A 14,471-nucleotide genomic window follows, 5' to 3' on the forward strand; every position below is an offset into this window, starting at 1 on the left:
TTATGGCTGGAAACTTCCAAACCTAAAGAAGGAAACAGATATGCAGGTACAAGAAGCACAGGGCGTCCCCAACAAGATGAACTCAAACAGACTACACCAAGACATATTATAATTAAAATGGCAAAAGTTAAAGAGGGGGATTCTAAAGGCAGCAAAAGAAAAACAGAGTTAATTATAAAGAAACCCCCATAAGGCTATCAGCTGATTTCTCAACAGAAATGTTGCAGGCCAGAAGGTAGTGGCAAGATATATTCAAAGTCCTAAAAGGGAAAAATCTGCAAACTGGGTTACTCTACCCAGCAAGATTATCATTTAGAATAGAAGGAGAGACAAAGAATTTCTCAAGACAAGCAAAAGCTAAAAAAAACCCCACAGCAATACTAAACCTATCCTAAAAGAAATAGTGGAAGGTCTTCTCTAAATAGAAAAGAAGCAAGAATCTATAGGAAAGAGAAAATCACAACTGGAAATAAGTCACTTAAATAAGCCAGTATACAGATTTAAAAAAAATCAAAAAATGTTTGTGAAAGTGATGATAACCACAATGAACAGTAAAAAGATAAACATGGGGCTTCCCTGGTGGTGCAGTGGTTGAGAATCTGCCTGCCAATGCAGGGGACACGGGTTTGAGCCCTGCTCTGGGAAGATCCCACATACCACAGAGCAATTGGGCCCGTGAGCCACAACTACTGAGCCTGCGCGTCTGGAGCCTGTGCTCCACAACAAGAGAGGCCACGATAGTGAGAGGCCCACGCACCGCGAGGAAGAGTGGCCCCCACTCGCTGCAACTAGAGAAAGCCCTCACGCAGAAATGAAGACCCAACACAGCCAAAAATAAACATGAAGATGTAAAAGAGGACATCAAAATCATAAAATGTGGAGTAGGAGAGTAAGAACATGTAGATTCTTTTTTCTTTTAGAATGTGTTTGATCCTATATGACTATCAGTCTAAAGCAAGTATATATAGGAAGGGGTTAACATACTTGAACAACGTTGTAACAACAAATAAAAAACATACAATAGATTCACAAAAACCAAAAAAACCAGAACACAAGTGTAATATAAAAGGAAATCATCAAACCATAAAAGGAAAAACAAAAAAGGGACAAAGAAGATATACAAAATCAACTGGAAAACAAGGCTTAAAATAGCAATGAATATCTATCAATAATTATGTTAAATGTCAATGGATTAAATGCTCCAATCAAAAGACACAGAGTGGCAGATTAATTAAAAAAAACAAGTGCCTACAATATGTTGCTTACAAGAGACCCACTTTAGGGCAAAGAACACACATAGATAGAAAGTGAGGGGATGGAAAAAGATATTTCATCTTTTGGGGACTGCAATACTAATATCATACAAAATAGACTTTAAAACAAAGGCCATAAAGAAAAAGAAGGACACTATATAATGAAGGATCAATACAAGAAGAGGATATTACGCTTATCAACATATACGCACCCCACATAGGAGCACCCAACTACATAAAACAAATAGTAACAGACATAAAGGGGAAAACTGATGGGAATCCAATAATAGTATGAGACTTTAACACTCTACTCACATCAATGGACAGATCTTCTAGACAGAAAATCAATAAGGCACATTGAGATCCTAAATGATACAACAGAATAGACTTAATTGATATCTTCAGGACATTACATCCAAAAAAACCCACAACAATACATATTCTTTTCAAGTGCACATGGAACATTCTCTAGGATTTACCACATACTAGGACACAAAACAAGCCTCAATAAATTTAAGTGTGTAGAAATTATTTCAAGCATCTTTTCTGACCACAATGACATGAAACTAGGAATCAACCAGAGGAAAGAAATGAGAATAAAATGATTACATGGAGACTAAACAACATGCTACTAAAAAACCAGTGGGTCAACAATGAATACAAAGAGGAAATTAAAAAATACCTTGAGGCAAATGACAATGAAAACATAACCATATAAAATCTATGGGATGCTGCAAAAACAGTTTATTAGAGGGTAATTCATATCAATACAGACCTTCCTCAGAAAACAAGAAAAATCTCAAACAACCTAACCTACCACCTAAAAGAACTAGAAAAAGAACAAAAGCTAAAGTCAACAGAAGGAAGGAAATAATAAAGATCAGAGAGGAAATAAATAAAACAGAGATTAAAAATTAGAAAAAAAAGATCAATAAAACCAAGAGCTGGTTCTTCAAAAAGGTGAATAAAATTGACAAACCTGTGGCCAGGCTCACCAGGAAGAAAAGGGAACCCATATAAACAAAATAAGAAATGAAAAAGGAGAAGTAATATCCAATACCACAGAAATACAAAAAACCATAAGAGAATACTATGAATAATTATATGCCAACAAATTCAACAACCTGGAAGAATGGACTTGTTTCTAGAGACATAGAGCCTACCAAAACTGAATAAAGAAGAAATAGATAATTTGAACAGACTGATCACTAGAAGTGAAATAGAATCTGTAATTTTAAAAAACTCCCTATAATACAAAAGTCCAGGACCAGATGGCTTCACAGGCGAAATCTACCAAACATACAAAGAACTTATACCAATCCTTCTCAAACTCTTCCAAAGGATTGAAGAGGAGGGAACACTGTCAAAGACATTCTGTGAAGCCACCTGAGAGCAAAACCAGACAAAGACACCACCAAAATAGAAAATTACAGGCCAATATCTTTGATGAATATAGACGCAAAAATTTTCAGCAAAATATTAGCAAACCAAATCTAACAACACATAAAAGAGATCATACACTACGATCAAGTTGTTTTTATCCCAGGATCACAAGGATGGTTCAACATACGCAAATCAATCAAAGCGATACACCACATCTACAAAAGTAAAGACAAAAATCACATGATGATCTCAAAAGATGCAGAAAAAGCATTTGATAAAATTCAACATCCATTCATGATAAAAACTCTTACCAAAGTGGGTAGAGAGGGAACATATCTCAACATAATAAACGCTATTTATGACAAACCCACAGCCAATATAATACTCAATGGTGAAATGGTGAAAGCTTTCCCACTAAAATCTGGAACCAGACAGGATGCCCACTCTCACCACTTCTATTCAACACAGTATTCGAAGTCCTAGCCACAGCAATCAGACAAGAAAAAGAAGTAAAAGGTATAAAAATTGTAAGGGAAGAGGTAAAATTGTCATTACATGCAGATGACAAGATATTATATATAGAAAACCCTAAAGATTCCACACAAAAACTAATAGAACTGATAAATTCAGCAAGGTAGCAGGATACAAGATCAACTTAAAGAAATCAGTTGCATTTGTTCATACTCAAAATAAGAGAAAGGGAATGTAAAAAAAAAATCCCTTTTAAAATTCCATCAAAAAAATAAAATACTTAGGAATAAACCTGACCAAGAAGGTGAAAGACTTACATGCTGAGAATGATAAAACATTAATAAAGGAAATTGAAGATGATTCAAAGAAATGGAAAGATATCCCATGCTCTTGGATTGGAAGAATTAATATTGTTAAAATGGCCATACTACCCAAAGCAATCTACAGATTTAATGTGATCCCTATCAAATTACCCATGACATTTTTCACATAACTAAAACAAATAATCCTAAAATTTATATGGAACCATAAAAGACCCAGAACTGCCAAACAATCCTGAGGAAGAAGAACAAAAGAGGCATAACCCTCCCAGACTCCAGACAATACTACAAAGTTACAGTAATCAAAACAGCATGGTATTGGCACAAAAACAGACATATGTATCAATGGAACAGAAAAGAAAGCACAGAAATAAACCCACACACCTGCAGTCAATTAATCTTTGACAGAGGGGGCAAGAATATACTTCACCAAGTAGTATTGGGAAAGTTGGACAGCCACATGTAACCCAATGAAGTTAGAACACACCCTTACACCATACACAAAAATAAACTCAAAATGGCTTAAAGACTTAAATATGAAACATGACACCATAAAACTTCTAGAAGAGAACATAGGCAAAACATTCTCTGACATAAGTTGCACCAATGTTTTCTTAGGTCAGTCAATAGAAATAGAAAGCAAATATTAATAGAAATAAAAACAAGGCCAATAAAAATAAAAGCAAGGCAATAGGAATAAAATAAAAATAAAAGTAAAAATAAACAAATGGGACCTAATCAAACTTACAAGCTTTTGTACAGCAATCGAAACCATCAACACAATGAAAAGACAACATATGGACTGGGAGAAAACATTTGCAAATGATGCTACCAACAAGGGCTTAATTTCCAAAATATATAAACAGCTCATACAACTCAACAACACACACACAAAAACAAACAGCCCAATCAAAATATGGGCAGAAGACCTTAATAGACATTTCTCCAAAGAAGACATAAAGATGACCAACAGGCACATGAAAAGATACTCAACATCACTAATTATTAGAGAAATGCAAATCAAAACTACAATGAGGTAGCACCTCACACCAGTTAGAATGGGCGTCATCAGAAAATATACAAACAACAAATGCTGGAGAGGGTGTGGAGAAAAGGCAACCTTCCTTCACTATTGGTAGGGATGTAAAGTGCAGCCACTATGGAGAACAGTACGGAGGTTTCTCAAAAAACTAAAAATAGAGTTGCCATATGATCCAGCAGTCCCACTCCTGGGCATATATCCAGGTAAAACTATAATTCGAAAAGATACATGCACCCCTATGTTCATAGCAGCACTATTCACAATAGCCAAGACATGGAAGCAATCTAAAAGTCTATCGACAGATGAATAGATAAAGAAGATGTGGTACATATATACAATGGAATACAATTCAGCCATAAAAAAGACTGAAATAATGCCATTTGGTATTATCTAGAGATTATCATACCAAGTGAAGTAAGTCAGAAGGAGAAAGACAAATACTATATGATATCATTTATGTGTGGAATCTAAAATATGATACAAATGAACCTATCTACAAAACAGAAACAGACTCACAGACATAGAGAACAGACCTGTGGTTGCTGAGGAGGGTGGGAGGGAGAGGGATGGACTGGGAGTTTGGGGTTAGTAGATGCAAACTATTACATTTAGAATGGATAAACAACAAGGTTGTAGTGTATAGCACAGGGAACTCTATTCAATATTCTGTGATAAACCATAATAGAAAAGAATATGAAAAACAATATATATATATGTAAACTGAATTACTTTGCTGTATAGCAGAAATTAACACATTGTAAATCAACTATACTTCAATAAAATACTTTTTTAAATTAATTAATTTAAAATTAATTTTGTTAAGTGAAAAAAGCCAGGCACAAAAGAGCACACAACTGTATGGTTTGTTCCCTTCGTATGAAATCCAGGGATCAACAGAGCTAACCTACAATGACAGAAATCAGAAAGTGGTTGCCAAGGCTTGGGGGTGGGTGTGGGGAGGGGAATTGACTGGAAAGGGCCATAAGGGACCTTGCTGGAGTGATGGAAATGTTTAATATCTTGTTTTCTTGAAAGGTAGTTAAATGCCTATATGCAATTGTTAACATGCATCAAACTGAACACAAGTTCTGTGCATTTTATGATATCTTAATTATCCTTCAGTTAAAAAGCAAGAAACAAGCCATATAGAAAGCTATGAGATGTAGAATTATTGTTGCAGAAAATTAAATCAGTGGTGTGGAAAACAAAGTTGACCAAAGATCAAAGGGGGTGTTTGAGCATGATCCACATGGAGGGCAGAGAGCACAGCACCAGCACATGGGATTTTCCTGACCAAGGTTCCAGAACTAATGGAACAGAAGCAATAATAAGAGCTCTGAAGGATAAATCTTTTCTGAGGTTAAGAAAGAACCAAGAGTCATATTGCAGGAACTTACCCTGTTCTAGGCTAAACCATAATTGAACTCATTATGGCAAAATATTTGAATTATAAAGAAAAAGAAAAAAAGTTCTAAAACATTGAGGCGGGGGAAAAGTCAGTTATCAATAAAACAAAAACCAATTTGGTTGCAGTTGTTTTTGTTGGCCCACAAAATATCAAGAACAGGAGTTTGGAGACAAAGTAGTTGTTATTCAAGAATATTATACTGGACCACATTCTCCCTCATGTTTGAAGGCAACAAAATTCTCAGATGTACAAAGGTTTGGAAAATATTCTCCCCATGAACCCTTTGAAGAAATTAGTTGAAAATCTTTATCATTCAATGAGTGATGAGGCAAAATGAAGGGTCATGGTATAGAGGAGTAATAGTACAACAGGATGTCAGGGAAGGCTAAAATCATTTAAAACAGGAACAAGAAAAAACTGTAAAGGAGTTTAAAAAGTGATAGTAAAACTCAATGTATTTCAAGAGAGAATACACACAATGTTAAAAGTAATATCGTTTTTAAAAAACTATCAGACTATTATGAGTCTTAAACTGCTCTAAAAACAAAGTCTTAACAACAACAACAAAACATTTAAATAAATCAAAATGGCAACATAAATCAAGAAGGTGTTTCCCTCTGTTTGGGCAGAGGTTCCTGGGACCAGAATATGTGATGCTTTTTTAAAAAAATTTTTATTGGAGTATAGTTGATTTACAATGTTGTGCTTGTTTCAGGTGTACAGCAAAGTGAATCAGTTATACATATACATATATCCACTTTTTCAGATTCTTTTCCCATATAGGCTATTAGAGCATTGAGTAGAGTTCCCTTTGCTATACAGTAGGTCCTTATTAGTTATCTATTTTATATATAGTAGTGTGTATGTATGATGCTATTTTTGAAACGGCATGTCAGGTCCTTCTGTTTTGGTATTTTCCCTACCTCATTTGAACATCTTCAATATTTTATCATAAAATTTTAAAATAATATACAGGCTGCAAGAAGAACTTTCCAAGTACTAAAAATTATTCTACTTTCTGATTTTCTTAACAGAAACTGAGAAGTTGTGGTTTATGTGTAAGGTTGAGAGGATGAAGATATATTTGGCAAGTGGGAGCAAAATTATAAGTGTATAAAATTCTTTGTCTCAGGAAAAAAAGGACATAACAAATTACCAAAAAAACAGTAACCTGAAAAAAAAAATGGAACAACTTTATATCAACAAGACCTACAAATTCATCAAAACAACATATATGGAGCCAGGGTTCCACTTTCTAGGGACAAATTCCTATCCTTCTAACTTACTTCACTTAATCCCAAAGCAGCATTCTTTGATGAACTTGCAGATTCCAATCCAATGTTTGCATGCTTTTTCACAATCCATTATTCCCTTCCTGATTTAAGTATCTTAGATGCCAGAGTACTCGCTATAATCATTCCCTTGGAACTTCCTCATTTCTCATGTCCCTCTTGTTTTCTTTGTATTCACTTTCGAAAAGCCCAACCCCCTTAGTTGTCTCAACTATTCCCCTTCTCAGTGTTTACAGCTGAGTAGCTGGATGTTGCCGGAAAAAAATTTTCTAGTGGTTTCATTTTAAATGTTGCTCTCAAATCCTAAGTGGCCCTTGGCCCTACCCAAATAGACAATTATGTTCCTCTAATATGTCCCCATATTCCAAGACAGACTTATCTCATTTCTTCCTGAACTCTTAATCCCAAATCATACCCTCCTCACTTCCAGCTAATGGCCTTATCTCATAAGTCTTTGAGAAAACAGAAACAATCAGAAGCCCTACCTACATGTTCCCCACCACCAAATTTACATACCTTCCTCCATCTGCTTCCATTTTCTCTTCTTTTCCTTGCTATAGCTGAAAAAAAATTCTCTTCAAATCTAAGGCAAAAACTAAAATACTCTGAGGTGTGTTCTGTACTTTCTCCTCTCCCATGATCTCAATAAATTAATTCCACTGGTCACTAACTCTCCTGCATCATTGTTATCTCCTCCCTACTGGATCATTCTTTCAGGATACAAACATTCTCTAGTATCTCCTGATCTTTTAAGCAAAGACATGAAGAAAACCTCTCTCTTAATTAGACATCCTTTTCTGGCTCCTGCCCCACCTCTCTGTTCCCCTTCACAGCAAAACCTCTTCGATGAGTGGGTACCCACACTGCTACCACTTCCTAGGCACTCTTTCATTCCTCCACCCACTTCAGCCTGGCTTCTTACCACCCTCCATAGTAACGAACCTTGTCCTTTCTCCCCTGAGCTGTTACCACTGTGATCTCTTTTGCTGCCAACTCCAAAGGACACCAGTCTGTCCTTAACACACTGGACTTCTCCTTGTCCTAACAATCTTACCTTCGATTCAGTGAAACCACACTGTTTTAGGTTCTCTTCTTCCTCTCTTGCCTGCCCTTCTTCATCTTTGCTAAAGGTCCCTTCTCCATCTTTGCTAAAGGTCCCTTCTCTTCCTGGCTATTCAAAAGCTTTCCTCAAGGCTCAGTCCTAGGCTCTCTCCTCTTTTCACTTTCTTCTTAGGAGTTATCATCTGCAATCATGGCTTTACATGATTACATATATGCAGATGACTCAGATTTTTATATCCAGCGCAGACTCCTCTTTGAATTCCAAACCTGTATTTTCAATTGCTTACTTTCTCCTTTATCTTTGACCCCTCCTCATAGAATCCCCAAACTTCATTATACCCTCAAACACATTTAAGCCTGGTTCTCTTAAATGCCTCTCCTTCTCAGAGAATTCAATTTCTCAAAGTAAAACCTTGGGCATTGTTTTGGGGACCTTCTCCCTCACCTCTTCCCCATGTTTAAGCCAGTACAATATCCAGCCTCATGACTTCTTAATATCTCCTGAATCCATCCTCTTTTCCCTCATCAGCTACCACCACCTGATGCAAGCTGCCATTACCTCCTGAACTCCTGCATTAGCTTCCTAATCAGTCTCATATTCATCCTGGGGCCTTCTAATCCAGTCTCCTCTCTTCAAAAGTATCGCAATGAGGGCTTCCCTGGTGGCGCAGTGGTTGAGAGTCTGCCTGCCCATGCAGGGGACATGGGTTTGTGCCCCGGTCTGGGAGGATCCCACATGCCGCGGAGCGGCTGGGCCCGTGAGCCATGGCCGCTGAGCCTGTACGTCCGGAGCCTGTGCTCCACAACAGGAGAGGCCGCAACAGTGAGAGGCCCGCGTACAGCAAAAAAAAAAAAGTATCACAATGAAAATATGACCATTTCACTCCTTCCTGATTATCACCTTCAGTGGGATTTTGAATATGCAAACCTCTTTACAAGGCCACAAAGTTCTGCATGCTGTGACACCTCTCCATCTCCCAGCCTCACCTCGCACTACTCTCTCCTCCCTACAGTGCTATCTTTTAATCCCCTCTATGAATCACACTCCCTTCTGTCAAAAGACCTTTGTGCCTTCTGTTCCTCAGCCTGGAATACCCTTTACGTCTCTCTAAACATGGCTGAGTTCTCGTTTTTGTCCAGGTTTAAATGTCATTGACTTAACAAGGTTTTCTCTGACCATCCTGTCTAAATGGGCTTTCTGGAGGACCTTCAAGATGGTGGAGGAGTAAGACGTGGAGATCACTTTCCTCCCCACAAATACATCAAAAATACACCTACATGTGGAACAACTCCTACAGAGCACCTACTAAATGCTGGCAGAAGACCCCAGACTTCCCAAAAGGCAAGAAACTCCCCACGTACCTGGGTAGGGCAAAAGAAAAAAAAGAAAAACCAGAGACAAAAGAATAGGGACAGGACCTGCACCTCTGGGAGGGAGCTGTGAAGGAGGAAGAGCTTCCACACACTAGGAAGCCCCTTCACTGGAGGAGATGGGGGGTGGGTGGGCAGGGGGAAGCTTTGGAGCCACGGAGGAGAGCGCAGCAACAGGGGTGCAGAGGGCAAAGCGGAGAGATTCCCGCACAGAGGATCCATGCCGACCGGCACTCACCAGTGTCTGCTCACCCGCCGGGGCTGGTGGGGCTTGGGCTTTGGAGGTCAGACCCCAGGGAGAGGACTGGGGTTGGCTGTGTGAACACAGCCTGAGAGTGCTAGTGTGACACAGCAAGCCGGGAGGGCGTCGGGGAAAATGTCTGAACCTGCCTAAGAGGCAAGAGACCATTGTTTTGGGGTGTGTGAGGAGAGGGGATTCCTTCCCTGTCTGCCCACAGAAGGCAGAGCACCCCCTAAATGAGCTCCAGAGATAGGTGCAAGCTGCGTCTATCAGCATGGACACCAGTGATGGACATGAAATGCTAAGGCTGCTGCTGCAGACACCAGGAAGCCTGTGTGCAAGCACAGGTCACTGTCCACACCTCCCCTCCTGGGAGGCGGTGCAGCCTGCCACTGCCAGGTTCCTGTGATCCAGGGACAACTTCCCCGGGAGAACGCATAGCGCGCCTCAGGCTGTTGCAACGTCATGCTGGCTTCTGCCACCACAGGCTCGCCCCACATTCCATACCCCTCCCTCCCCCCGGCCTGAGTGAGCCAGAGCCCCCCAATGAGCCGCTCCTTTAACCCCCTCCTGTCTGGGTGAAGAACAGATGCCAGAGGGTGACGTACATGCAGACGTGGGGCCAAATCCAAACCTGAACCTCAGGAGCTGTGCAAACAAACAAGAGAAAGGGCGATCTCTCCCAGAAGCCTCAGGAGCAGCAGATTAAATCTCCACCATCAACTTGATGTACCCTGCACCTGAGCAATGCCAGAATAGACAACAAATCATCCCAAAACTGAGGCGGTGGACTTTGGGAGCAACTGGAGACTTGGGGTTTGCTGTATGAGTCAGACTAATTTCTGATTTTTATGTTTATCTTAGTATAATTTTTAGTGCTTGTTATCACTGGTGGATTTGTTTATTGGTTTGGTTGCTCTTCTTTATTACGTTAAAACTTTTTAAATTTTAATATATTTTTATTTTAATAACTTTCTTTTCTTCTCCTCTTCTTCTCTCTCTCTCTCTCTGTCTCTCCCCCCTCCCTCCCTCCCTCCCTCCCTCTCTGTCTCTCCCCCCCTCCCTCTCCCTCTCCCTCCCTCCCTGCCTCCCTCCCCTCACTTTTCTTCTGAGCCGTGTGCCTAACAGGGTCATGGTGCTCCAGCCAGGTATCAGGCCTGGGCCTCTGAGGTGGGAGAGCTGAGTTCAGCACACTGGACCACCAGAGGCCTCACAGCTCCATGTAATATCAATTGATGAGAGCTCTCCCAGAGCTCTGTCTCAATGTTAAGACCCAGCTCCACTCAACAACTAGCAAGCTCCAGTGCTGGACACTCTATGCAAACCAACTAGTAAGAACACAACGCCACCCATTAGCATAGAGGTTGCCTAAGATCATAATAAGGTCACAGACACCCCAAAACACACGACCGGACACAGTCCTGCCCACTAGAAGGACAAGAGGGAGCCTCATCGACTGGAACACAGGCACCAGTCCCCTCCACCAGGAAGCATACACAACCAACAGAACCAACCTTACCAAGTGCGGGCAGACACCAAAAAACCAGGAACTGCTAACCTGCAGCCAGCAAAAAGGAGACCCCAAACACAGTTAAGCAAAATGAGAAGACAGAGGAATACGCAGAAGATGAAGAAGCAAAGCAGAAACCCACCAGACCAAACAAATGAAGAGGAAACAGGCAGTCTACCTGAAAAAGAATTCAGAGTAATGGTAGTAAAGATGATCCAAAGTCTTGCAAACAGAATGGAGAAAATACAAGAAACGTTTAAGAACCTAGACGAACTAAAGAACAAACAAACATTGTGTTGTGATGAACAACACAATAAATGAAATTAAAAATTCTCTAGAAGGAATCAATAGCAGAATAACTGAGGAAGAGAAACGGATAAGTGACCTGGAAGGTAAAAGAGTGGAAATAACTACCACAGGGCAAAATAAAGAAAAAAGAATGAAAAGAATTGTGGACAGTCTCAGAGACATCTGGGACAACACTAAATGCACCAACATTTGAATTCTACGGGTCCCAGAAAAAGAGGAGAAAAAGAAAGGGACTGAGAAAATATATGAAAAGATTATAGTTGAAAACTTCCCTAATATGGGAAAAGAAATAGTCAACTCCAGGAAGTGCAGAGAGTCCCATACAATATAAATACAAGGAGAAACATGCCAAGACACATATTAATCAAACTATCAAAAATTAAATACAAAGAAAAAATATTAAAAGCAGCAAGGGAAAAGCAAAAAATAATATACAAGGGAATCCCATAAGCCTAACAGCTGATTTTTCCGCAGAAACTCTGCAAGCCAGAAGGGAGTGGTAGGACATATTTAGAGTGATGAAAGGGGAAAACCGACAACCAATATTCCCAGAAAGGATCTCATTCAGATTTGATGGAGAAATTAAAAGCTTTACAGACAAGCAAAAGCTAAGAGAATTCAGCACCACTAAACCAGTTTTACAACAAATGCTAAAGGAACTTTTCTAGGCAGGAAACACAAGAGAAGGAAAAGACCCACAAAAACAAACCCAAGGGCTTCCCTGGTGGCGCAGTGGCTGAGAGTCTGCCTGCCAATGCAGGGGACACGGGTTTGTGCCCCGGTCCGGGAAGATCCCACATGCTGTGGAGCAGCTGGGCCTGTGAGCCATGGCCACTGAGCCTGCGCATTGGAGCCTGTGATCCGCAACGGGAGAGGCCACAACAGTGAGAGGCCCGCATACCGCAAAAACAAAACAAAACAAACAAAAAACAAAAACAATTAAGAAAGTGGTAATAGGAACATACATATTGATAATTACCATAAACGTAAATGGATTAAATGCTCCAACCAAAAGACACAGACTGGCTGAATGGATACCAAAACAAGACCCATATATATGCTGTCTAAAAGAGACCCACTTCAGACCTAGGGACACATACGCACTGCAAATGAGGGGATGGAAAAAGATATTCCATGCAAATGGAAATCAAAAGAAAACTGAAGTAGCAATTCTCTTATCAGACAAAAAAGACTTCAAAATAAAGACTATTAAAAGAGAAAAAGAAAAACACTATATAATGATCAAAAGATCAATCCAAGAAGATATAACAATTGTAAATATTTATGCACCCAACATAGGAGCACCTCAATACTTAAGGCAAATGCTAACAGCCATAAAAGGGGAAATCAACAGTAACACAAACATAGTTGGGGACTTTAACACCCCACGTTCACCAATGAACAGATCATCCAAGATGAAAATAAATAAGGAAACACAAGCTTTTATTGATACATTAAATAAGATGGACTTAATTGATATTTATAGGAAATTCCATCCAACAGAATACACTTTCTTCTCAAGCGCTCATGGAACATTCTCCAGGATAGATCATATCCTGGGTCGCAAATCTAGCCTTGGTAAATTTAAGAAAATTGAAATCGTATCAAGTATCTTTTCTGACCACAATGCTATGAGACTAGGTATCAATTACAGGAAAAAATCTGTAAAAAATACAAACACTGGAGGCTAAACATTACACTAGGAAATAACCAAGTGATCACTGAATAAACCAAAGAGGAAAAAAAAAAAAAAACTAGAAACAAATGACAGTGAAAACACGACGACCCAAAACCTGTGGGATGCAGCAAAAGCAGTTCTAAGAGGGAAGTTTTTAGCAATATATCCCTACCTTAAGAGACAAGAAATATCTCAGACAACCTAACCTTACACCTAAAGCAATTAGAGAAGAACAAAAGAAAACCCAAAGTTAGCAGAAGGAAAAAAATCATAAAGATCATATCAAAAACAAATGAAAAAGAAGGAAACAATAGCGAAGATCAATAAAACTAAAAGCTGGTTCTTTGAGAAGATAAACAAAATTGATAAGCCATTAGTCATACTCACCAAGAAAAAAAGGGAGAAGACTCAAATCAACAAACTAGAAATAAAAAAGCAGAAGTAACACCTGACACTGCAGAAATACAAAGGATCATGAGAGATTACTACAAGGAACTATATGCCAATAAAATGGACAACCTGGAGGAAATGGATAATTTCTTAGAAAAGCACAACTTTCAGAGACTGAACCAGGAAGAAATAGAAAATATAAACAGACCAATCGCAAGCACTAAAATTGAAACTGTGATTAAAAATCTTCCAACAAACAAAAGCCCAGGACCAGATGGCTTCACAGGCAGATTCTATAAAACATTTATAGAAGAGCCAACACCTATCCTTCTCAAACTCTTCCAAAATATACCAGAAGGAGGAACACTCCCAAACTCATTCTACAAGGCCACCATCACCCTGATACCAATACCAGACAAAGATGTCACAAAGAAAGAAAACTACAGGCTAATATCACTGATGAACATAGATGCAAAAATCCTCAACAAAATACTAGCAAACAGAATCCAGCAGCACATTAAAACGATCATACACCATGATCAAGTGGGGTTTATCCCAGAATTGCAAGGTTTCTTCAATATACGCAAATCAATCAACGTGATACACCATATTAACAAATTTAAGGAGAAAAAACATATGATCATCTCAATAGATGCAGAGAAAGCTTTCAACAAAATTCAACACCCATTTATGATAAAAACCCTCCAGAAAGTAGACAGATAGGGAACTTTCCTCAACATA

At 39.1% G+C, this 14,471-nt stretch overlaps 1 protein-coding gene across 2 annotated transcripts in view; it reads left to right on the top strand.

Moving 5' to 3' along the window:
- The window catches only part of GDA (guanine deaminase), a 135,096-nt gene that overhangs the window by 99,662 nt on the left and 20,963 nt on the right, over nt 1-14,471 (top strand). The gene's annotated exons all lie outside the window — the stretch shown is intronic.

Source organism: Orcinus orca, chromosome 6, assembly GCF_937001465.1.
Source record: "Orcinus orca chromosome 6, mOrcOrc1.1, whole genome shotgun sequence".
NCBI classification, from domain to species: domain Eukaryota; kingdom Metazoa; phylum Chordata; class Mammalia; order Artiodactyla; family Delphinidae; genus Orcinus; species Orcinus orca.